This window comes from Vicugna pacos, chromosome 17, assembly GCF_048564905.1.
Source record: "Vicugna pacos chromosome 17, VicPac4, whole genome shotgun sequence".
NCBI lineage: Eukaryota > Metazoa > Chordata > Mammalia > Artiodactyla > Camelidae > Vicugna > Vicugna pacos.
The window spans coordinates 27,128,984-27,153,739 of record NC_133003.1 but is presented as its reverse complement, the minus strand read 5'-3'; the positions used below and the strand labels follow the sequence as shown (position 1 = coordinate 27,153,739).

The following is a 24,756-nucleotide window of genomic DNA, read 5'->3' as shown; positions in this document are numbered from 1 at the left end:
TAGATGGGAGCTTTTTCCAACTCAAAACCTGTCCAACTCCTCAAGCATATCATCTTGAGATGCATTTGTTGTGAATGAACAGACACCACCTTTGTACCACAAATAGGACGATGCACACACATTGCAGGGTACAGAGAAGCCACTCAATGAATGATGGCGATGATGACGAATTTTTTTTTTCTTGCTCCCTTCATCTTTCATTCTCTTTTTTCCTTGGAGAAACAAGAAAGTAAAAATCTTAAGAAATCCCTTCATCCTCCCAGAGATGAAGCCAATGGGAGGGTGCCGGGATAAGGGAACCTCGACTCCAACTCTAAAGCTTAACTCGATAGTTGCATCCCCTCCACCAAGCGTCATCCCTGTCCCCTGTCACCGAAGCCACCTGACTAGTCCCAGGAATGCCAGGCAGCTTTTGGAGGGGGTTACCCGGGAAGGGGCGTCGGGGACAGGAGATGGAGACCAGGTGCTCGAGACGGGAGGCCTCCTGGGAGGAGGCTATTCCAAGAACCCCGCCGCCAGCACCCCGCGGGGGTCGGGCGCTCTCTGCTGCCCCCCCGCGGAGGCGCCCGCATCCCAGCCCCGGCACCCCCAGCGGCTCCTCGGGAATGCTGGGAATGTGAGTCAGGGCCGCGGCGAGCGAGAGCGAGCGCGCGGAGCGGCCGGGCGGGGGGCCCGGCGGAGCGCGGTTCTGGCAGCGCTAGCGCGAGCGCGCGTCTCGGGACTGCGGCGGGTGCCGCCCCCTCGGCCGTCGGCCCCGCCCGGCCCGGCGCCCGGCCTCGGGCCTCGGAGCGGCGCCGTCTCTCCTTTACTCCCTCCCTCCCTGCCCAGCTCCTCCTCCTCCTGCTCCTGCTCGCTCGGGCTCCGGCTCCGGCGCCGGCTCCGGCTCCTCCCGGCAGCCCGGGGCCAAGGCGACGTGAGATTGTAAAAATCCATGTGGGACGGCCCCGGGGTGAGCATCAGAAAGGTGAGACGTCGACGCCGGAGCCGGGGCCCCTGGGTGCCCGGCTCCCTCGGGGTTCCCGTGCCTGGGCATCCCTCGTGTCGTGTCCCCCTCACTCGTGGGGAGCTGCAATGCGTTATCTGGGGGAGCCGAGGGGTGAACCATCCGCTTCCACCGGGGTTTTCTGGGAGGGGGGAAGGATGGGGCGGCCTAAGGACAGATTTGCCTTGATGTAGAAACCCCTAGATTGGAACAAGTGCACGGCTTTCTCCGGCGCGCGGGCGCCGCTAGCTCGCCCCGGCGGCCCGGGCCACCTCCCGCAGTCCCTCTCCGGCAGCCTCCCTCACTGCCATCTCCTTTCTTCTTTTCAGCTCCCCCTCTTTCGCTTGGCTTTCCCCCTCTTGCCTTGAAGGGTGGGGTGTTCGCAGAGGCAGGGGGCTCGGGGAATCCCCAAGCAGAACAAAGTACAGAGATGTGGAGCCCTAGCCCAGGGGGTGGGGTACTTGGCTGCCTCGGCGTGTTCCGAGGGGAGCGTGTTAAAATAAAGAAATCCGTGTCAGGGAAAATGAAGCCGGATTTATTGGGGAGGGGTAAGGGCTGGTGGTGTATGAAAACGAATACGATGTGAAATTAAACTGGATGACTTTACTTCCCTCCCCTTCTCATCTCCGAATTATACAAGAAAAGGGATACTTAGAGGGTTGTATTTATTCATTTTGTTTTATTTTATTTTATTTTATTTTATTTTTATTACTGTACGAGCCTTTGAAAGATCATCTTAGGACAGTGAAGATTAAGGGCTGCTTTGGTGCGGGATGATAAAACAGCTCTCGTAAACTCTCTGATCTGCCCTGCCTTATTTATTTTGTACTTGAGGGTCTCTGTTCTCTTTGCCTGAGAGGGAGGGTCCGCTCTGTTACGAGCAGATCGATTTTAGGCGGCTACCTGCCTTTGCTGGATGAAAGGCAATTTACTCCCAGAGCGGTGAATTGTCAGTTCCCTCTGTGATTGACGGCCACACCTGCCACTTATGTGGGCAGAACGGGGACCGCTGGAACCTCAAGAGCCAATCAATGCTCGGGAGAGGAGGGCAGTTCCCACTTGTCAGGGTTAGTTTCCTGGTTGGCTTTTTAAATCAGTGGTTTTACTTAACCATTGGTTACCACCAGGTATGAGGCTCCAGCTGTGAGAGACAAACAAGCGGGACGAAAACTCTTCGAAAATGGGCTTTGAAGCAAGTATGCTTGATCTGTATTTGTTAACCCCCTCCCCCTCGATTTTTTTAGTTGTAGTAGTTGGGGATGCTCAGGCCATTGGCTTAAAACATGAAATGGATGTATAAAAAATGAAATGGGAGGAGGTGCTGGGGATTAGAATTTTCCACCTTTTTCGAGAATTGCAGATTCCTGTATAAGAGATATCATTTACTGTTGCGCTATCTGGAAAAGGGTGTGGCACTTTGTCTCCTATGGTCACTCTTGTCCTTGTAAAGTCATATTGTTTCTCAGTATACAGTATTTGGCTCTTGGCTCTATCTGGTGGATTTATAAGATATTTTTGAAGCAGGCAAGCATGCTTTATTTGGATTACCACGAACAGAAGGGATTCTTTTAGTTTTTTTACAGTATAACACAAGTTCTGAAAGTGAAGGCTGACTTCTTCACTTACAGTTTGGATGTCAGTTTGGAGGTGGCAGTAGCGTCGAGCCAGACCCTTTCTGGAAGGTAGAAGAGTTTGCCTTTAAGGTGAGTTTGCCTCTAAGGTGAGCCATCTTGTCGGTCTGCTTCTGTGCTTTAATGAAAGCCTCGCACAGTTTTGGGGTGGGGGCGGTATGTGAATGGTGATGGAAACATGACTTTCATAAGCAAGACTTTCAAGGGTGGATGATGGATTGTGGGTGGAAGGACCATATCCTTCTCAATTCTCTATTAGTGAAAAGCTTACTTTTCAACACTCTTCTCCCTGAATTCAGTGGAAAAATTACTGGTTGATTCAGAGAGCCTGTCATCTTATAGAAGATGTATTGGATGTGAATATAAAGCTGTGCATTCAGCTTTTTGTGAACAGATTGTGAACCAGAGTACACTGATTAGGGTGGTCCTCATGTAGGAACCAGATTTGTCAAGGTAGTATTGTTACTTTTACTATTATCATTATTATTGTTATTGCATATGCTAACACTTTGGGGAGTACTTTACATGTATTTTTTTAAATCCTGCATTGCCCCTATGAGGTAGATAGGACTATTATTATCCTTGAATTTTAGATGAGGAAACTAAAAGGAATTAAATATCTTGCCACAGTTTAGTGTGAAAGCGAGAACATGAGCCCAGGTTTCTCTGAACCAGAGCCTATGTCCTTGGACATGGCCTTGAATTTAAATTTTGGTTGTGCACTCTGCATGTGTCCAGTCTGCAGTGTGGGCTCTTCCAGATTACATAGGGCCTATTCTGTTGAGTCCACTGTAGTGTTGAGGATCTTTGAATATCCTGTTTGCCTTGCCACTTTGAAGGCAGTTGCCCCTACCAACAGGCAAATTAAGTAACTTTGTATATTATATATTTCCATTATGTCAGCTTTGGCCCAAAGGAAATTTGATTCCAAACTTAATGATGACTTAAAAGAAGGTAAAACAAAATAAAATACACACTCTTCTATTTTTCTTGATATCTTAAATTTCCAATTGGAGTTTTGGATAGGTCTTAATTGAATGCATTCTCTTATCATTCAGTTGACCTTTTTTCCCCCTAAAGGATAGGAATTTTATTTTCTCTTTCACTAACAAAGGGATTCTTTTCCATTAGTGATTAAATATAGTTATATTTAAAATCACTCTGTTGAAATAATATGCCCCTCTTATTTTATTACATTACAAAAGCTACAGATGTAAGCCTGTTAGTATCTTCTTCTCACTGGTGAAACTCAGTGGTCATGGTTTGCCAAAACAAGTATCCTGAAAAGGAGTTTAGATGAATGGTGTTGGAGTCCACAAGTTCACCTCAACAGATAGTCTTTGATTTTGGTGAGGTTGACTTTGTACCATCAACATTTTTGTTGTTTTACTAGGATTTCCTTTAACCCCTTTTATTGGCTTGAAAGTTAACATTTTGACTGTCACATGGGAGACCTACCTGTCAGCTGACAGTTTAGTTTCAGCAGTGTTTATATTATTCCTTGATACTCTATTGTGATTTTCCTTATTTCAGAAAGATAGTAGAACAAAAGGAAAATAGAAAAGCACTGATATTAATGATAATGCCAGTCTCATAAGTTTAAAACAGTTGATCTAAAGATAGAGATCATTAGGTGTACCAATGACAGACGTACTTCAACCAGTTATTTCTTACAAGAAGAAAAGGAACAAAATGAATGATTATGTAAGAAATGCTGAATTATATCAAATGGTAAAAGATAAACTAGTCAACTTTTGCTGCATAACAAAACTCCTGTACTTACAGCAACAGGTATTTATTCTCACCCTCATGAGTCTGTAGGTTGCCTGTTGGCTTATCCAGGTTGGGCTCCTGGTGGTGGCTCTGCTGTAGGCTGTAGGTTGGATTCTGGTCTGCTCCATATCTGTTCTAGGGCCCACCCTAAAGGGATAGCAGGTACCTGGGGCATGATCTTCTCATGGCAGGTCACTATATTCAAGAGCCAAGCCAAACTGCACAAGCAAATGTCATTTCCATTAACAACATTTTTGGATATTGCAAGTCACATGGTGAAACCTAGCACCCATGGGTAAAGTAGACTCTGCCTGTAGGAGGGGAGGGAATATTTGATAAACTCCCACAGGGTGTAAAAAGTATAGTGTTTTTATAGAATTTTATAATTTTTTCTTCTCATTCTTGGGGAATGTAGTCTTCATCCCCTTACTCCTACCCCTAGGTTTATCACATATACACCTAGGTTTTACTTTTGCATTTCAGGAATATACCATGTTTGATTCTAGAGGACTGACTGTAAAAGCAAGTATGAGCATATACATGAATTACTTAAGTTATCAAGGCACTAATTTTTAGAACCTACTGTATTCAAGGGACTATGCTTGATGGAGCACAGGGGTTTTTGTCTGATGTAAGTTCTGCTACCATAGAATTTATTAGGAGAAGGAGTCAGGAAAGAGTTCTTGGATGAAGAGGCATTTTCCTGGACCTTGAAGCAGGGACAGTGTTAGAGATACAGATAGAGCAGTGGGTATAACAAAAATGTAAGGAGCATATCTGGATATAATGAGTTATTTCATTTGACCAGAGGGTAGGATGAATGGGTAATAATAACAATAATAGCTATAATAGTAGCAATAATTATAGCTTAACTTTTATTGAGCAGTTAGCTATGTGCTCAGTACTGTGCTTAGTACTTTACATGAAATATATAATTTAATATTGAAGTAGACATTGCTGATTGCCTATCCAATATTCATTCTCTCCTTTCTGAGAGAACTTCGATTTTGTTTGAGTTGGGAATATGCTCATCTCATTTTCCCAAACTTCCTTACATGAGTGGTCATGAGTCTCAGGTCTTATAGTGATGTAAGTGGATGCTATTGGATAGGGACTTTCCTGAAAGCTTAATGAGCAAGACGCACTTGGCTGGTGTACCCCAACAGCATTTGATCTCTTTCTGCTTCTTGTTGCTGGGAAAGTGGGTGCAATGCCTTGAGGGGCAGCAGCCAACTACAACAACAAAGATAAGATCACCTACTGTGTGTCTGTCCCTCTACCAGTAACACACAGTCTCGATACTGTATAAATTGTATAGACTTATTTCTCCTAATTCATTAATTTTCAAGTTGTTTTAGCTCTTCTAGTTTCTTTGATTTAAACATTTAAATATTGGAGCAACCTTGTCTGTATGTACAAAAAAATTATTTGGTTAAGTGTATCTTTGAGTAACCTTTTTTTTTTTAAAACAGGAGTCAAATGTGAGGTATATTTTCTAGAGATCATAATAAATATATCAATATATGGTAAATAATAAGTCTTTCTTTAAACGTGAATGAAGTTAGGAATAAATAGGAAATTCCTGGTTAAATCTTAAATTCTTTTTACTTACTCCAAAATTCTATAGACATTGTTACACTGGCATCTAATGTTCATTGTTATGCTGAAAAAGATATCCCCTCCCCCATTAAAAAAGAAAAGATAAGATCACCTATGAAAATTAGCCAAGCTGGAACCTAGAAGGCTCTTGGTCGCAATGACATTGTTGAGCTATAGTACCAGCGTAGATTGCTTTCCCCTATTCTTCTTTTTTCATAAAACAAATAACTTCCTTACTAATAAGCAACTCTTTGTTACCTGTAGTCAAATATAATCCTCATTGATACATACCTTCTAAAGAGCCTCTCAAAGTAATTGCCATCATATCTATTTCATAGGTGAGAACATCAAAAATCAGATTAAGGCATTTGCACAAGATCTAGGATTCATTACTATGTCATTTTAACTTTCAGGGCCATCATCACGCCTTTGGCTGGGTACATAAGTACCACAGCAGAGATAACGTTGGACAAGTAGGTTGGGGTAAAATTGAGGCAGCAATTGGATTCCAGGTTGAAAAGTCTGAGTTTTATTTCACAGCCTAGTGAGTACAGTTAGCCCTTGATAGACGCGGTTTCTGCATCTGTGGAGGGTCGACTGTGAGGAACTTGAGCATCCTTGGATTTTGGTATCCAGAGGCGTTTCTGGAGCTAATCCCCTGCAGATAGTAAGAGACAACTGTAAAAGGTGATTTTAAAAAGACAGAGACTGGAGGTTGGAAAATCATTGAGGCTTAAGTACATGATACCCAAAGCTTTAGTGTGAATAAAGGTAGAGGAAAAGCTGAGCATAAAGCACAACTGGGGACATGAAGAGAGAATGGAATTGAGTGAACACAAATCATAGTTGGCTGTTAACCTGTAATCTTCTGAGAACAAAACGAAAGCCTCTTGAAGGTTAGTATTAGCTTCTGCTAATGACTTCACATTTGTCAGGAAATAGGGAATGAGTAATGTAGAGAATTGCTAATGGGATGTGAATCATTATTTAGTGCAGTAGGGTGGGGATGGCTACTTATTGTCCATACCATTTTTTGAACCCTGAATGACCTTGTATGACATGATTTTGGTCTGGATCTGGCTCCATTGTGCCATTTAAAGGAAGCAGAGATGAAAGGTGAGGCCAGAGAGTGGTGCAGCAGTACAACAAATTCTGTCAATGGATGTATCTTCACAACTGTGAAACATTCTGAAGGTTTCTTAGGGGTGGGGTGGGATCCCTTTAACTTCCCAGGCCTCCTTTTTTCTTCCTCTCTCTCTCTGCTTTTTTAATTTGTAAAACAAATGATTTGGATTAGTGGTTTTCTAAAGTTTTTCAGCTGTAGAAACTTCTGTTTCCTGAATAAAAGCTTATCTGGACCCTTTGTATATTTATAGAAAAAAGCAGAGTTGCTGTGAAAATTCAGGATCCAGGTTTATGTAGTCTGGGACTTCCTTATGTTGAGGCTACTGCTCTAAAATGATCCCTACACATTCTCTGTCCAGATGTTTTACTGGAGCATCCTCTGTAACAAATCCCTTTGTTATTCCACAGCTTGTTGTGGCTTAGGGTCATCTAGGGTGGAGATGGTTAATGTTCGTCATAGCTCCTTTTTCTCCAGGTGTATGTTGGACTTGACTTGTGTTAATTCTATACTAGAGCATTTAATTTCCAGTGTGAGACCATCCAGTGCTCTCTTCTGCTGTGGTGATCATGGAAGCACGTGTTGAGATGGAGCCTCTATCTACCATGGTTCCATTAAATAAGCAAAGCTTCCAGTTAACTGGTCCTGGACATATAATGTGATTGGGAAATCAACCTTTGTTGTTTTAAGCCATTGAGATTTTGTGATTGTTTATGCAGCACTTTTGTTTTTAGCTTATGTTTACTGATAGGTCATCTTTTAGCACATCTGCTAAACTTTATTTAACTGACTTTTTAAGTGTCTTCTGGATGAACCTGAGGCCTGGCCAACTTGTCGTTATTTTGTGCTTAGGAAAGCATCAGGCAGCATCTACAGCAGCTGTCTGTGTAGGTCTCTGTCCTCATAGGTTCTATGAATTGGAATACTTATGCTTAATTACACTTGCTGTCATGTTGAAGTTCAAAGATATATTGTGCAGTGTACCTTACTTAAAAAAAAGCCTTTAATTTAATGTCCTTTTGTTTTTTAAGGTAATAGAACCACTGTGGCTTGGAGGAAAATAATGATTTTCAGTTACCATAATAATGGCTATTATAAAGACTCATTAATTGATTTGTGAAATACTTATTGAGCATCTGCTATATGATAGGCACTGGGGGTATAGGGATGAGCCATAGATAGTTCCTCACTTTGAGCTTACACTCTAGTTGGGGGTTGTGGATAGGTTTGCTCTGTTCTTTGAAGGACACCACTTACTGAGCATTTACTATGTACTAGGTTCATTATATTCCTCATTTCATACTACCTATAAAGATAGATATATTATCCCCACTTTATAGATGAGGAAACTGAGGCTCAAAGGATTTGATAAGTTCTGTGAAGGCAAGAGCTTTTGCCTTTTGCTGTATCCCCAGTGCCTAGAAGAGTCTTTGACACATAGCAGATGCTAAATAAATATTTGTTGAATTAATAAATGAACAGAGGAAATTTGCTCAAACTTAATGCCGTGGCAGAGCCAGAATTTGAATTCACATCTGCCTCACTCTCTCTCTTTTAAATTATCACTGGGTATAGTAGGAGCAGTGGGTTTACACACAATTACAACAGAAGCAGCAACTAAGCCCCACTAGTGTCAATGACAAAGGCACCAGGAAGAGCCAGGTTGTCTTTCTTGTACAGCTAGGGCCAAGTCCTCTGCATGATTTGTTACTCATTCCATCTTAGCTAGGGAAACTCAGGTCCACTACCTCACTGGCATAATTGCTGATATAATTGGTTACCCCATCTCTTGGTACAGTTCAGCTTCTGCTCTAGCCAGATTTCCTTAGCACTTGGCTGGCCCTGTTTCCCAGGGCTGTGCCTCAAGTTCTGCCTTTAACGTTTTGCACATTTCTGCTCCACTTTCATTTTTCCAGATTTATTGCTTTGAAGTTCCAGGAAATCTCTAGTTGCTGGCACCTAGTGGGCACTCAACAAAATTAAAAAGAGAGCGCGCAAGAGAGCAAGAGAGAGAGAGAAAGAGAGAGAGAGAGAGAGAGCAAGAGAGAGAGAGGGAAAGATAGAAAGGCAGCCAACATTTTCAGGAAGGAACTAAGTGATTACTTTTTCCTGGAAGTCAATAGTGAGATTGCAGCCCCAGGAGATGAGAAGTGTGGGCCAGGTAGAAAGGCATCTCTGGGAAACACAGATGGAAGGCCAGTGACAATGTTCATCGATGTCTTATACGAGTAACTTTACTTTGCTGTAGTTTGTTCTTCGGAGTCTACATTTCGCTCACTTAATTCTCTCACATGGGTGCAGTGTGTGCATGCAAGCGTATGTGTATTTGTATATGTGGGACGTCTAATAACGTTCCTTCTTTCTTCCTGCCTTACAGCTTTCTACCCTTAAAAGTAGTTGTCATTCTATGATTTCAGAATATGAATGAATTGCAGGCAGCAAAGTGCATTCCCTGTAAGTGTATTAAGAATGAACTATTAATTCAAGGCAACTTCTTAGTGGCTCAGAAAACGAGAGCTTGAATGGGAATTGAGCAATGTGTTCTTTAGGAATACTCTCAGATCCTTATGCAAACTGTGAGAGGCTTTCCCCTAAAACAGTACAGCTAATTATAGCAAGAAAGAACAGGGTTTTATATAAGAAATTAAACCTAGTTGTGCACTGTAGTCACTAGTTCTTATGTAGCAAATTTCTCTAAAACAAGTGGATGTGGTCAGGGTAGGAGGTTCATCCTCTGTGCGCTCAAGGTGATTGAAGGTAGGGACCCAAGGTGACTTGGGGTCTAGGAGCTACTCTGAAGGTGGAAAACTCCACTCTGAAGGTGAAAGGTTGAGCTCTACAAGATGTGAGTTTGGTCTGATCCCTAGTTATTTTCCTAGTGAAACTGGTGGGCACCAAACTCTTACCAAGATAATTTTCTTGTACCTGATTTAAGGCAGATTAGCCATGCTGCCTTCCTGCCTGCTGGCTCCAAGCTAATGCATCCCCAGAGGAGCAAGATTTGGTTCAAAGAGCAGGATCCTAGTGGAGCAGTGTTGTTGATCCTTTTTCACGTATGGCTCTCAGGAGATGGCTTTTGGTGTGTTTTCTTTCCTTCTGGTGATGTGTGTTTTTCGTTCCTTCTGGGTAATGTTCCCTTCTACCCTCCTCCCCTTTTCCCCCATTTTGGCTCTCTAGCCATCTTGTTTCTGAAACCTCTCCATGGGGGGAAGCAGGAGGTTGGGTAGTGACTAGGGTGATGGCTTGGCATTCTTAGGAGCTCGTTGAAAATAAGTTCTGTTTGATGCTGGGTGGATGCAAAGGCACCTGAGTTTCAGTGACTGCTGTTCCTCAGGCTTGGAGGCATGGAGCAGTTAGCAAGGGTACATAAGGGCAATTCTTTACCTTTTTTGTTAAGTCTGAGAAAGAACCATCTTTTGTGTATAGGCTTTGAATACACTGACAGGCCACCTTAAATTCAGCAACATGAATAGTTGCTTAGAATAACTTAAGAGCATAGTCTTTTGGATATAGAGATGTGAGCACTGATCTGCCAGTCAAGAGACCTAAATTCCATTTCTGGCTTTGCTACCGGCTTTTCTTATTTGGGGATCTCTGTTTCTTGATATATATCAGAATCATCTGGCCCTTTTCCAGATCTAAAATATATTTTTTCTAAAATATATTTTATATCTTTTTATATATTTTCCAGATCTAAAATATATTTTTTCTAAAATATATTTTATATCTTTTTATATATTTTTCTAAAATATATTTCCAGATCTAAGATATATTGTTAGCGGGGAGGATGTAGCTCAGTGGTAGAGAGTGTGCTTAGCATGCATGAGGTCCTGGGTTCAATCCCCAGTACCTTCATTAAAAAAAATTGATAAATAGACCTAATTACCCCCCCCAAAAAAAAGAATATCTAAAAAAATAAATTAAATGATATATTTTTACAATAGATTTTTTTTCATGCACATCAACTAAGTAATTGTCATTTTATTAGTTATTTTATCCTGGAAAACAACAATGACCAGTGTGCTTTCATGATGGACTTTATTAAAAGAAGAGTTAAGCTATTATACTATATATTCACCATATGTGTGTGTCCTAGCTTTATGCCAGCTCTCTGTTGGGCACAGGGGAGGCAGCTGTAAACAGAGTAGGTGATTTTAGGGGGCTCAGGGATTTTAGCTTCTAGTGGGGCTCCAGATAAGTAAGAAGGTTATTATAATGGGAACGCCTATGGGAAATACCCAGGCTGTCCTCCTCTAGGAGAATGGACAAGATTCATGGATGAAGTATGAAGAAGGGCTTCTTTTTTTTTTTTAATTTTATTCACATGTGGTTGATTTACAATGTTAGTTTCAACCGTACAGCAAAACAATTCAGTTATACATATACATACATATATTTTCATATTCTTTTCCATTATAGCTTATTATAAGAAGTTGAATATAGTTCCCTGTGATATACAGTAGGTCCTTGTTGTTTATCTGTTTTATATATAGCAATCTGTATCTGTTAATCCCAAACGAAGGAGGGCTTCTTGAAGAAGGTAACTCCTAAGGTGAGGTGGAATACTAAGTGGAGTTAGCTGGGGTGGGCTTGATTTTGATGGTATGAATAGCAGAGGGAGTCCAGGTCCAAAGGTTAGCAAGAGGATGGCAGTCTTAGGGTTTAGGGAGATGACAGTAGACTTGTGGAAGCTGAAGATTAGCTTGGCTGGGGTGGGGGATGGTAAGAGCGGCCACGGCAAGTGACAGGCATGAAGACCCTGTGATCCACTAAGATGAAGTTCAAGCTTAACCATTAAAGGGTTTCAATAGGGACTGACAAATGGAGATGCTGAATTCTCTTTATTTTCCTTTCATTCCACTTTCATGGCAATAACTACCTCCCTTGTTGTTTGTGGGAGTATGGGTTTTGAAATTGGGGTAAGGGAGTGGCAGGATGACCTGAGAAAGAATAGAAAGATTATGAATATGGTCTTGGGAATCCTAGCAGTGCTCAATCTGATTTCATTCAGCAAACACACTTCATGCAGACTTTATAACTTTAAAAGACCATTTTCCAGGTGAAGATGCTCCCGATGAAAGATCTGTAGTGGGGCTCCGTGCTGCTTGTTGGTTTTGAGCACTTTTTTGAATTGAATGTCATCTGGGGTCAAGTTCTTTTCAGTGAGTTTTGAGCAGAGCACAGAAAGCATGGATCTTGTTTTAAAATCTCTGCAAATGTTTGCAGTTAATGGATGCAATTAAACTGACTTTGTTATACCAATAGAAGGAAATAGTTGAAGTAATTCATAGTGTACAACTTCTGAAAGTGGTGTGAGAAAGTTCATGGATAGAAATGGTTTGATTATTCTGTGAAATGTACAATGTAATTGAGAATTATGTACTGAAACTGTATTCAATGCCCCATGCATGCCAACTGCCAATGACCTCACTTTTGCATGATTTTTACCACTTTCGTACACTAGATGGTCACGTTGATAAGCTCCCTTTCACACATTAATTTTGACTTCTGTGCTTCATCTTGTGAACCAGCATTTTGAACTACTATGTCATGGCCTTACCTGCTAACAAATAGTTTTATTTCAGTAGCGTCAACATTTTGTGTAGTAGTTTGTGCAATCATTTGTATATTTCTTTAATCTTGTCATTATTTTATAAAAAGTAAATGGAAAATGGAAAAATGGAGGCACTAATAAAGGGAGAAATATGAGCTTCATAAACATAGTGTAATTGAGGCAAAGATGGAAACCATTAAACATACCCAATATGGATGGTGTTCACTTAGATACATTGGACTTAAGTTGGCCGACTATATAAAGTTGTAAGGGATAAGGACAAAGTTAAAGGCTATGGACATATGAAATTTTGTGAAAAAAAAGCTTTGGGGATTATGATAAAAGGCAAGATGTAATTTGGGATTTTATCATTTATTTGTTTTGGGAAACAGAGCTTCCCTTTTAAACATGACAGTGTAGTGAACTTTCATTTGTTCAGCTTTAAAAAGTATATTAAGAAAGGCATTTTCTCCAAAAGTAGGAGATAGAAATTGGATTTCTCACCAGTCTTATTTAGGAGAGTCTACCAGAGTCATTAACCTATTCCCTGCGTTTGCTAGATGATATAGGTGATCACTGTACTTAACAAAATTCTCTGTGAATTTTGGCAACCCAGTAAGAGAAACCGAAGGAAATAAAATGGTACTTAGCAAAGGATATGCCTCAATGGATTTTCATGATTCCATGGTTTCATTTGGTGCACCGTGGAACAGAAAAAGACTAAATGCATCTTAGCCCTCATCATGTGCTTTAGGGATGCTAAGGTGGTACATTTGGAGCCAAAGAGAAAGAAGGATAAGAATGAAGGTTTGTGTACAATTAAGCTCACAGCCTTCTAATTCCCCAGGGCAGCAGGTTATGATGGTGATCTGTCTGCCTTGGAGGATCTAACTGATATTTGGGAGCTTGTTTAACTTCCTTTGTGGGCTGTCTACTTCTAAGCACAGGAGTGAGTTCGATGCAAAATTCCAGTTCCTTCTCATTGTGGTTAAATGTTGAATGTTAAATTTTGGGAGGTGTTAATCAAGTCAATGATGGGAAAGAAAGCCCTTGGATTTCTAATCTCTTCCTGAAACTGAGAGACATGGTTTATCTTCTATCAAAAAGGCAGATAACTACCAAGAAACTCATATTAAGTACATGTGTCAGGTACTGTGCTAAGAATGTTCAAGAATTATCTCACTTAATCTTGACAATAACTCCATGATCCAAGTATTATTTCTCATAAGGAGGAAATTAACATTTAGAAAAGAAACTTGCCTGGGTGTCTTAGTTTAGCTTCTCCCAAAAGTGGACCCTGAGATAAGTGTTCTAGTGGACGTAATTGTTTGGGACATACAGGGAACACCAGTAGGTGAACAAGGATATGAGACAGGGAGAAGGCAGTCAATAGGTGGGACAGTATTCAGTAAGTTACTACAGTGGCAGCTGGAGTTTAATCTCACCAGGAAACTCTGAAGATAGTGTAAAAACACTTGCCTCCAGATGATCTCATGTGAGGGGTGAGGAAGCAGGGGTGTGTAACCACCAGTTCCTGTCAGTTGTTTTTCTTTTTATTTAAAAGAAAATTATTTTTATTATTTTTAGTTTTTATTGTGGTGAAATGTACACAACATTTATCATTTAAACTACTTTTAAGTGTTCAGTTCTGTGGTATCATGTACGTTCACAATGTTGTGCCGTCATTACCTCTATCCATCTCCAAAATTTTTGTATCATCCCAAAGTGAAATTCTGTACCATTAAACAGTGACTCCCCACTCCCTCTTGCCCCCATCCCTTGGCAACCACTGTTTTCTATCTCTATGAACTGATTATTCTATGTAACTTATATAAGTGGAATCAGACAATATTTATCCTTTTGCGTCTGGCTTACATCTCTTAGCATAATGGTTTCAAGATTCATCCATGACATAGCATGCATCAGAGTTTCCTTCCTTTTTAAGGATGAACAATATTCCATTGTATTTATATACCACATTTTGTTTATCTATTCATTCATTGTCGATGGACATTTGGTTTGTTTTACATTTTCACTATTGTAAATAATGCATATATGAACATCAGTGTATAAATCTTTCTGTCAGTTGTTTTTGAGGGTGATTAATTCCCTGGCACTTCTATCCCACCCCCTGCAAAAGCAGAGTGGTTTTCCCAAGTTCAAAAGAAGTCTTCAGCAGAGATGCTGATATTGGCAGTGTGAAGTCCTTCAGGGGAGTCAAAAATGTTCAAGTCAGAGGGACATTAGTAGAGCACTTAACAGCATTTGCTCACAAGGTCTTTACCTAAGTAAGTGGAGAAGCTAGGATTTCAATCTTGGACTCTTGACTCAAAGCCCATGCTTTTAACTGCTCTACCCTGAGTACTATTAAAAGTGTAACAATACTGAGCTTTGAAGATGAATGAGATGTGGTTATTGCCTTTGAGGACCTATCAGGGTTGTATCATCTGTTTTGCAAAAGGCTCAAGGTAAGACAGTGGCATCACGTGGCACAATCTGGATCTCACAGAGCCGTTGTAAGATGGAGTCACAGATAGCAGTCGTATGGGTTTCCTTTCTCCTGATATCCTGTGCTGAGGCCAGGCATGACTAGACTCTTCAATAGGCTGTGCTCCAGGACAGGGACTCACAATGTGCTGATCAGTGGAGCCATGAGTTCCAGCCCCCACACACTGATGCTTCCTGGCCTTCACTTGAGGCTTTTTTTTGCAACTATGTTACCTCAGCAGCAATTATCCTCCTCATTTGAGCCTTTCTGACGATTGTCTTCATCTTGATGTCCAAGCATTAGGAGCAGCTACTTGTTAGGAAAGAAATTAGGGTACAGGAATGATAAAGAGAATACAATGGAGGCAGTTAAAATGGTTCATTATGAGTATCTGTGTCTGAAAAGACATCATTTACAAGTGACTTGGATTTATCTAGAGACCTCACATGAGATATTTTGTCCCTGAAAGGATGACATCACCTAGATTGGTATTGTGGCAAAGGGAAGAAAGAAATGAGAGATCAATCAGTGAAAAAATTCTGCCCTATTTTTTAACCTGAATGTTAAATATTTTGTTTTAGGTCTGCATTTATGGGAACTGGGTGTACTAGTCAGATTTTGCTGGGGTATGCTGAGATAACAACCCCAAATCTCAGTGGCTTATTTCCCTCTCATGGGTTGTGTATGGTTCTATTCCACGTTGTCTTAATTCTGGGACTCAGGCTGAGGGAGTGGTCCCTTTCTTGGATGAGCTAGTCTCATGGTAAGGAGAAAAAACAATGGTTTACTCACAAGATGTCATTTACAGCTTCTGTTTGGATATGGCATGTGTCACTTCAGGTCACATTGCATTCTGCAAAACAAGTCATGGCCAAGCCTTATGTCAGTGGGGCAGGAAGGATTCTCCTATGAGAGGGAGACTGTAGGGATGAGCTGACTAGAGAGGGACAGTGAATATTTTGAACAAATGATGCAATTTACTGCACTGGCTAAAATTCTACTCTTATGTGTAAATTGCTTAGCAACCTTTTCAACTATCTAACCTTTTTAGATCCATTGTAACATGCTTAATATTGTTTTCCTTTTTTTTTTTTACTCATAAGGAAGAAACATTGTACTTAAGTCTAGTTTTCTTCCTTGGATCCATGTAAAACCACCTATGTAGCTATTGTTATTATTCCTAATAATTCAATCAATTGTACTGTCTTTCAAGAACTAATCTTAGAGATTGAAGGGAACATTGAAGCTCAGAATTTGAATGCCTTTTATAATCATATGTGAAATTAATAGAAAACAAAGGACTAATTATTAGCAACATTATGATCATCCTTTAAGAAAACACAATGTGTCTGTGGTTAATATTTATGATGATGAGGGCTGTTGTACTGAATCTTTACTAAGCCTGAGGCACTTTTTTGAGCAGTTACACTTTCTCTGATTTAGTCACAACTCATCTTATTTTTGTAAAGTACCTATTGTTACTCCTGAGTCCATTGGTACTTACTGAGGTACTTAGGCTCAGAGAGGTTTGTTAACTGACTCAAGGTTAAATGGATAATAAATGTGAGTTTCAGGACTGAAACCCAATATATGTTTAATCACTTAACCAAAGTTTCTAAAAGTTGGACGATATACCTTTTAAAGAAAATAATTTCTTGTAGAACCCCAGGGTTCACTTAAATTATTGCTTTTGTAATGATACTTTTAACTGTATAAACATAAAGCTGCTGAGGTTTTATTTTAAGCTCCTACACCTTTCTAAAACTTAAATCAATTTAGAAATTAAGTATACTTCATATTACTAATTCAAATTAACAACATTGATTTAACCGCATTAACTAAATTGCTACTTGTAACTGGAATATGATGCCAACTATTCTGGGCGGGTTCTTTGGCAGTCAACTGGTCTACCCTGCTGTGTGCTGGGTGATGACTCAATTTTCCCACCATGTTCACAATTTTCAACTTGTGTCAAACTTTGCTTCCAGCTAAGGAACTTGACCTCTCTAACTTCTCACCCAGTGAGAACACATTATTTAGATTCCCAGATCCATCTTTTTCCTTTGACACATGATGATTCCTTAGGGTATAGCTTATTGCTCAAACTCAATGAGCATGGCTGCCATGATGATCCAGAATATCCTTACATTATTTGTATCCAGATTTTTGAAGTAAAAACAACCTTAATTTCGCACAAGATTTGTAAATTCTTTAATATACACATCTGTGGATCTGCCCCCTTCTTCTCAGTTTTTGCCCAGGTTAAAAAACCTGATTTTCTTTCTCTGGTACTATTCTTTATTTCATGGAACTCTCTCAATCTGAGACCACAATCTTTTAATACCAGAAAGATTCTCATCTATTTCCAGTATTCACAATATCTAGCAGGTTGGCACAATAATTAGAGTTACTCATATAAACCTGAATAAAGGGGCTATTGCTCCCTTTTGAAATGGAGGAATTTGCATCCCTGGAAGGTCAGAAACATTACAGATTTGTTCTTGAAATATTTATTGAATAGATTTGAACTGTGTCCCATAATTTCCCTTTTATATATTTTTGGGGAGTGGTAATTAGTATGTATGTATGTATGTATGTATGTATGTATGTATGTATGTATGTATTTTAATAGAGGTACTGGGGATTGAACCCAGGACCTTGTGCATGCTAAGCATGTACTCTACCACTGAGCTATCCCCTCCCCCTCCTTTTAATATATTTTTGTTAGATAAGCTTACCCTTATTCATGCACTAAGAGATTTAACTAAGTTACTTGATGACTTAAAGTGATTATTGACTCTTATTCACTATTATTGCAGTTTTTAGAGTGGTTACAGTTTGCTAGTCAGTATTTTTGCTAAAGGCTCATGTGACTCTTCCATGGTGATCAGTCATATTTTTGAAAGACTCCAGAGTTAGGATATAACATTTATTTTTTCCCTTCTTTCCAGAATACATAAATGAATGCTTGTCTCATTTGCACATTTAAGTCATTCCCCATCCCTTGACACCAATTGTGGTTGTTTTGTTTTTTCCCCTCTTTGGAATAGTGTACAATCTTCACTAAAAATTTTCCTTCTGTATATGATCATGTGTATATTCTTTTCTAGTAAAAGGCTATTTAGACATGCTCCTTACATGTTGCTTTTAAATGTAGAAAAGTGTGTGTGACTGGACATTTAGGGGCAAAGAGGTAGAGTTGTTATTTTTCTACCTTTCTATAATTTTCTCTGAAACATCTGTTTGTTGACAGATTGAGGATTTTTTTAGTGTAAGACCCAATAGTTCCTAATTTTTTTTGCTAAGTACACCCTAGCTAGAGCTTTGCTGATCGACATTTTACATTTGCAGATTGAAGGAAATGCACAGATGTTTATAAAATATACTTCAAAACCTTATTTATCTCTTCAGTATATCCAGCTTAATTTGTTACACTTGTGAAACTTTATGAGGCGGTGAATTATGTTGTAATCACCATATTGTATTAACCATAATTGTTCTTTAAAATTTGATTTAGCATCTCAAATTATTTTTTACTTTTACTGTTTATTGTTTGGGGTTTTGCTATATTTTAAACTTGTGAATTTAGCTGGGGTCTATTCCCTTAACAGAAGTTTGTAGGTGTTCCAGATTTTAAACTTAATCCCTTAGAATAAATTGATAGAGTTTGAAATTAAAACAACAGAAATGACTGTACATTTAACTAGGACTTGGGTATACAGAGTCCTTGCCTTGTAGTACGGAATGTAGTTAGCCTCTTCACTTAAACACCTTACCACAAAATATAGCCAAGGCAGCTGAACATGTAATCATGCTAAATCTGCACATAGAAAACAATAATTATAAAATGAGTTTGAGGGAACTAAAAGAAAAAATAGTGATATGTAGATGAGTGTGTTTGAGTTGCAGAGAGCTTCTTGGAGAAAGATGGGAAAGCACTTTTCAAAATCTCTGCTATGTCAAGTTGGACATTTTTTCCCCTGATTCATATCATTGTGGCATTTAAAGAGGAAATGGCTTACTATTGGGACTTTCAATACCTACAGATGTATGATATTATAGCCTGTAGACAATGGGAAAATGTCTATTTTTCTTTCCAGTTTTAAAAAATGATTGATGTCTTGAACATTTTTGAATAGTGGGCTGAGTTTGACTCAGGAGTGCCTGACAAGGCAAACTTAGTGGACTGAGAGAATTCTAAGACAACATTCAGTTTCAAAAGCACTGTACCCTGTTCTGGTAGACTTGGGCTTAACAAAGTTAGCTTTTATTGAGCATTAGCTGTGTGGGGGGCATTGTATTAAGTACTTTTCTTCTATCATCTTATTTAACCTTTCCCAAATTACTGTGAAAAGTACTGCTTTATACTCATTTTACAGATGAGTAAACTGAGGATCAGAGAAGTGAAGTAATTTGCTTATGGCTACCCATTAAGGAATTAAGAGACATGACTCCAGCCAGGTCTAATTTTGAGGTCCCGTCTTTTCTTTTTTAAAACACCATGTCTCACCTCTCTGGCTACAATTACAAAATTATTGCATTAAATGCCATGGAAGTAATTTTAATCATACGATGAAAATTTCATAATATTAAACATGTTTTTTCAAATATTCAAAACCCATTTTATGTATCTCCTGTGTACACTGAGACCTCGGCAGGAAGGGCTCACTCTGGCCCTCATCTGACTGCACCTTCCCCGTGGGGGAGGAGTCTGTGGAGCCAAGTGGAGGTTCCCACCTAGAGCCTGTGCCAGGCATTTCAGAGTCCACTCTGGGTACCCAAGATCTGAGACCTCCCTACCTAAATGACCCTGAGTTTTCTTCCAAGATCTGCTTGGGCTTTTTTTTGCCAGATCTGTCCTCCTGAGGGTAACCTATGCTACCACTGTACCCGCCATCAGGCCTAGAGTTGCTGAGGGGCACCTATTTGTGAAAGTATAGTCCAGGTGTCAGCAAACTACTGCCTGTGGGGCAAATCCACCTAACATCTGTGTTTAGAATTAAAGTTTCATTGGAACACACTCATAGTCATTTGGTTACAAATTTTCTATGGCTGCCTTTGTGCTGAAATGGCAGAGTGAATAGTTGTGACAGAGACCGAATGGCACATGAAGCCTAAAATATTTACTACCTGGTCTTTTTTAGAAAAAGATGGCTGGCCTCTGGTGTACAGAGCTAGCTTAGTGTGCAGGCTGCAGAGTTCACATGTATGAGATGCCTGAGGTGTGGTTGAGCCAGGAGTGGGGAGAGAAGGATGTTGGCTGGAGGAGGGCCTGTCTCTTACCACCATGTTTTGGCCAGAGGTCTGAAGAGTCCAGGAATTCTAAGTTCAAAATTCAAACTGCACCTACATCTTTATATTTGTTAAGGTAAGAAGATAGAATGTATTTTATTTACCAGTTTTCTATCTCAATTTTTAACTGTAAAATATATAGACATATGGTACTTGGTCCTCTCTATTCTTGACCTGGACTCCACAAATATTAGAACAAATGTGAAGCCCTGGAGTATAGTGTAAGGGTTTAAAGTAGGAGGGAAGAGAAACTCCGAGTAATTACACAAATCAATATTGAATTATAATGTGTGGAAGTCCATTTATGTCATATATGGTTTATTTAAAAACCTTGCTCCATGTTTCTTTCGTCCAAATTAAACCAAAAATGCTGGAACCCACCTTACAGCTTAGCTGGAAATTCTAAGTCTTTCCATTAGGGCTCCTCCCACCTCTCTCCACTTCTCCCTGTCTCCTTCCCACCCCACCACTACCCCAGAATTACACTGCTCTAAAATCGGGGGGATTATGGAAATAAATCCCATACCCAAGCCCAGAAATGTGTTCTATCCAACAATTGTGCCACATGATTGTATCTTTGTTCCACAAGTTTGCTGTTGAGGCTGGTATTCCTCAGATGAAAGATGCTGTGGGTCTCTCTCCGGTCCCCACTATATGGTCCTGCCAGGAAAGGCCAATCCTGTCTCCCAGTGGCCAGGCTCAGCCGCTGGTATGCCATGAGTGGTGTAGCAGATGCCATCGGTGCACCCCTCCCATCTCCTCAGCACTTGTGGCCTGTATGGGAACATGAGGGCTTTCTCTTGGCCTCCATGTAGCACAGACTGGAAGTGCCGGGGGAGTGGCCTTCTGCCAATGATGCATGGGTACCTTGCCCTTATAGAGGTGTATCTGTGAGGCAGGTTTTACACTGTCTCTCACAGCTCCTTCAGCAGGACTGAGTTGCCCACAGCAGAAACCTCGTTGAAAATGTATCTACATTGACTTCCTTCACTTCCTTGCCTTAGTGCTAAACTCTCCCTTTAGTACTTCCTGGGATTACCTTCTAAATGAACCACCTGTACCCAAATCCTTGTCTCAGCATCTACTGTGGGGAACCCTACTGGGAAACATGGACCTCCTCATAAGTTACAGATCCACCCCATGCACAGCACTGTGCCCCACTGCACAGGCTCCACTCAGCATAGCAGGGTCCTATCTTCAGGCACTTCCCGTGTCACCCAGATGCTTTATCCACACAAGCTTCTCCATGGTTCCTGAGTCACTTATCTTGAGTCCCAGTCACCAACCTGGACTCCCTCTTATCTTCAAGTAATTATTTCTGGAAACTCTAGCCTTGCTTGAAGCCATGTTCATCTCCTCCCATAGATCTCACTTACTCTGAATCCTGGGCATCGTGACTTTGGTATCGATGGTGTTCTTTCCCAAAGGCTCCAGAATATTTGTGCATATCAATTCCTCTTCTTCATGGCTTTCTATTTCGCAAATCACAGATCTGAGGAGGGGCAGACTTGATTGGATTACAAAAGGCTTTCTTACACCTTCCCTAGAGGATCCAGTCTACTTGGTCACCCTTTTTAGCCTAAACAAGAGAAACACTCAGACAACCCTTGCAGGGCAGATAAAGTCAGATTCTCTTATTTTAAAAAAGTACTGTGTCTTTCATATCATAAAGAAAAATGCATTATGCTTTGAGACTACATAGCTGAGAGACCTTATTTGGGTGGGACAGACCTTATGGAGGGTATGCTATCAAATGCTATGATCTAAATGATGAATAGGAATTAGCCCTGCAAAGAGAACAGCATGTGTGAAGGCTCTGAGACAGGTAGGGACTTGATTGCATTTAAGCAACAGAAAGAAGACCCAGACAGTCAGTGAAGAGAACGGCAAGAGAGGATGCTGGAACCAGATGCTATATGGCCTCAGGCCATGGGAAGGGTTTTGATCTTTGTCCAAAGGGCACTGGGAAGCTTTGAAGGGTTTTAAGTGGGTAAGGGGAGATATTTTGTGATCAGAATTGTTCCTTAAAATAGTTTGGTTGATGTGTGAGAAATAGAATGGAGGAGGATTAGAAAAGAGAGATGCTTTAGGAGGGTATGGAATAGCTTAAGCTAGTCATGTTGGTACAATAGAGTGTGATAGTAGAAGTGGAAACAAGGAACAAGTGGATCAAGGGAGATTTTGGAGGTAGAATTGATAAGATTTTTGTGATGGACTTGAAGTAGATGGTAAAGGAGAATGAATTTTTATTCAAGACTTTTTATATGAATCGAAGTAGTAAAATTTAAATGCCCGTAGGGACAAAAGAGGGAATCACATTGTTATAAGGTAACAGGGAATGGAGGGGGCTTGGCTGACTGGAGGATGCACGCCCTTTCTTGACAGGGCAGCTGCTGGTTGGTTCTAACCAGTTGTTGCCATGTAGGGAAGTGGGCTTGACATTGTCAGATTTTCAGATTTTTCGGGAGAAGCCTGAATCTGGATTTTAATGTGAAATGTCTGTGTTTTTCTATGTTGGCATCTAAATCAAAATTCTAAAGAACCCTGTGCTAGCCATATACCACACATCTGTAGGCAACGGCAGGCTCCTAGGCAGCTACTTCTTGCTTGAGATCTGTTCTACCTCATGTCCTCCTCTAGGAAGGTTTTAGAATGAACTGTAGTCTGATACACAAAATATTTTAAAAGTTAGGGATGCCAATAAGAAAAAAAGAATATTTTAAATTGGGCTAAATCTTGGGAGATACTGATGATCTCAGCTCACACAGTCTGTCAGCAGGGCTCAGGTGATGAGCTGAGGCTGAGATCTGTGGAAATAAACTTAACCTAATTTAGAGCCGATAGCAGGAAGTGCTTTTGTCTTAAAATAGACCATTCCAGACCATGATAGTCTGAGATACTTGAGGTAGACAGGAATCAAGCCTCTCTCCACCTTTTTTCCCCGAGACTACAGTTCAAGAGTCCTTAAACCTTTTAAGAGAGTGAGTAGATGAGTGTATATTTTATTTATGAGTCCATATGTAATTAGAGAAAGTATTTGTATAGGTTCATAAAACCTGTAAGTTTTTTTTATGTTTTCTTTTTTTATTTGTTTAAGTTTTTATTTTTATTTTTATTTATTTATTTATTTTGGTGGAGGGTGGGTTGACGGTAACTAGGTTTTATTTATTTTTTTGATGCAGGTACTAGGGATTGAACCCAGGGCCTCTTGCAAGCTAAGCATGCACTCTGCTACTTGAGATATACCCTCCTCCTCATGAGATATTTTATTTTTTTGTGTGTTAAGTCTTAAATGGAACCTATCCTTGGACTTCAAATTTTATTTATGAGGTGCTTTTAAAGTGAAAGTTGTGCAGTTAATTTCTTTGATGTTGTATCCAGCAACATTTGTCTGTTTCGGTGCACAGTTTGACCTAATTAATAATTTATCCTTCTGAATATTGTAAATCACAAATATAAATAAGAAAGCAGGTATTTTTAAGGGTTTACAAGAAAGCTTAACGACTGAGCCTATCTTTGCTTCATAATAGTATTTAAAACACTAAGATCTTAACTGCTACCTCATTTCCTATAATGCATTTATAGGTGGGTGGCAAAGCATAGAAATAGTTTTCTTGAAGTCAGTAATGGGAAGTCGAAGTCATTGCATTATTGATTGCTGAATAAAGTTGATCATCTTGCTCTTTTTCAAGGATTCATTTTATAGAACTAAAAAAAAAAAATCAGGATGGATGAGAATTAGGCGACATCCAAAAAAAGCCTGAGTGTCAAAACAAGTACCTAAAAATATATTAGGAGACTTAAATACATCTGGGGTGGGGGGTTTGGGAGTGACTCAGTAGAACAGGAAAGAATCATGAGATTTAGGAGGACTTGACAGCCATGGGAACTTGCCTTTGGTTTACCTTGTCAACTGGGCCTTTTTCCTCATCTGTGAAATTGACATCATTCTATGTATTTCAGCATTATGGGTGAAATCGTTCCAGGAAACCACCCCTGATCTTTGTGAATTGGGTTGAAGAGACTAATTCCCAAATATAGGATTGGGACTAGGTTGCTTATTAAAATTTACTGTTTTGAAGCAGGTGTATAGTGGTGAAGAAATTATTCTGTTACTATTTTGATGTTTGTGGGAGCTCATTTATGATTTGATGTGTTCTGTGGAATTGTACGTAATACCTCTTGTCTGTTGTGATCTTGGAGGAAGCAATATCAGCCCATTTCCTCACTTCTTAGACAAAGGGTCTGCTGATGACTGACTTGTGTTCCCTTCGTCATTTAGTTCCTTTATTGAGCGTTTAAAACAAATAAATA

General features: G+C 40.1%; 1 protein-coding gene across 6 annotated transcripts in view; it reads left to right on the top strand.

Annotated features, from left to right (window-relative positions):
• The first annotated feature begins 922 nt into the window (after positions 1 to 922).
• Positions 923 to 24,756, top strand: part of ERC2 (ELKS/RAB6-interacting/CAST family member 2) — an 874,625-nt gene continuing 850,791 nt past the window's right edge. For all 6 annotated transcript variants that reach the window (XM_072941512.1, XM_072941513.1, XM_072941511.1 and 3 more), the window contains exons 1-2: positions 923 to 964; positions 2,611 to 2,685. The gene's annotated coding sequence lies outside the window, so the exon portion shown is untranslated. The remainder of the gene's footprint in view (positions 965 to 2,610; positions 2,686 to 24,756) is intronic.